Raw genomic sequence first — 1,730 nt, 5'->3', positions numbered from 1 at the left:
GGGGGGGGGGGGGACACAACCCGTCAGGATGCTTCAAATCTGAGATTAAAACCTGGATTAGTGTCGATTTCTTACCTGCTGCCAGCTGAAAGCAGACGAGACTCAGCAGGAGCAGAGCTGCAAGTCGGGAGGCCATGTCTTCAGGGTGGGTTCAGGTGGGTTCAGGTGGGTTCAGGTGGGTTCAGGTGGGTTCAGGTGGGTTCAGGTAGGTTCAGGTAGGTTCAGGTGGGTTCAGGTGGGTTCAGGTGGGTTCAGGTGGGTTCAGGTGGAGCTGCTGCAGCTGCTGTGAGGACACTGCTGAGCTGCAGGTGCATTTATACAGGTGTCAACAGAAAGTGAAAGTCTGAAGCGCTCTCATTAACTGGAAGCGGAGGCGTGCACATGCCCGACAAACTCAGAGCGCCTGCCAAAAAAAAAAAAAAAAAAAAACAACTCTTGTTTTCATTTGATGCAGCTCTTTTTACAGTTCAGTTCAGCCACAGTTTGTGTAAAAACAAACAGGATTCACTGAACTGAAGTCTTTGTTTGTTTTAACTGACAGGTTTGTGTGACTGACTGAATATGACCTGGACCTCCTGTCCCTCCTGTCCCTCCTGGACCTGTGGACTCAGACCTGTCCTCATTATAAAAACTGTCCATATAACCAAGTTTTACCGTTTTATATCAGCTGAAATGTAGTTGAACTTGTTTTAAATCTCTAAACCATCTTGATAGATTAAACTAGTTTTAATGATTTCTTAGACTTTTTATAAAATTTGTGTTGAAATATTTTCGTTTGGTTTTTGTACTGATTGTGTTTTATTGTATTATTTAAAAAATGTTAGTTTTTGGCAAATTCTGGCCCATTTACAGAAATGTCAGATCTCTGGATCTGCAGACTCGGGTCTCTGGAGCTGCAGACTCGGGTCTCTGGATCTGCAGACTCGGGTCTCTGGATCTGCAGACTCAGGTCTCTGGAGCTGCAGACTCAGGTCTCTGGATCTGCAGACTCAGATTTCTGGATCTGCAGACTCAGATCTCTGGAGCTGCAGACTCAGATCTCTGGATCTGCAGACTCAGATCTCTGGATCTGCAGACTCAGGTCTATGGATCTGCAGACTCAGGTCTCTGGATCTGCAGATTCAGGTCTATGGATCTGCAGACTCAGGTCTCTGGATCTGCAGATTCAGGTCTATGGAGCTGCAGACTCAGGTCTATGGAGCTGCAGACTCAGATCTCTGGATCTGCAGACTTAGATCTCTGGATCTGCAGACTCAGATCTCTGGATCTGCAGACTCGGGTCTCTGGAGCTACAGAAGTCCTCCTACTGGGACAGAACACTGAGAGACCCGGAGAGGACAGTCCACTCCTCTCTGACCCGGGACCACCTGGAGGTCAGGAGGAGGGGGCGGGGTCTGAGCTGGGTCTTAGGACCCGGCAGACCTAGGTTAAAGGTCAGTAAAGTTTCTGAGCCCCTTCTGGACCGTCTCCAGGAGTTTTATCAGTGGACGTGGTGAGACCGAGGTCGGGGATTTCCTCCTGCTGTGAGCTGGCTCAGGTCCAGCAGGGAGATAATGATCCAGGAGAAGAAGAGAGACTCTTTTCCCGACAGGCGTGGGAACAGTTCCAGGAGTGACGCAACGTTCAGAAACAGGGAGAGCTGCTCACTGCTCTGGATGTTCTGTCTGTTAATTTCACTCCTGATGTAATTAGTGAGATTAAATCTGATTAAAGGTTTCTGTGTGTGTGTG

At 48.4% G+C, this 1,730-nt stretch overlaps 1 long non-coding RNA gene across 1 annotated transcript in view; it reads left to right on the top strand.

The window, feature by feature from the left end:
• Nucleotides 1-685, top strand: part of LOC106525439 (uncharacterized) — a 4,743-nt gene extending 4,058 nt beyond the window's left edge. The window contains exon 4 of the long non-coding RNA XR_001311117.1: nt 542-685. This is a non-coding gene — a long non-coding RNA (uncharacterized LOC106525439). The remainder of the gene's footprint in view (nt 1-541) is intronic.
• The last annotated feature ends 1,045 nt before the right edge of the window (nt 686-1,730 follow it).

Source organism: Austrofundulus limnaeus, unplaced genomic scaffold (genome assembly GCF_001266775.1).
Source record: "Austrofundulus limnaeus strain Quisiro unplaced genomic scaffold, Austrofundulus_limnaeus-1.0 Scaffold226, whole genome shotgun sequence".
NCBI classification, from domain to species: domain Eukaryota; kingdom Metazoa; phylum Chordata; class Actinopteri; order Cyprinodontiformes; family Rivulidae; genus Austrofundulus; species Austrofundulus limnaeus.
This window is presented reverse-complemented; position numbering and strand designations above follow the sequence as displayed.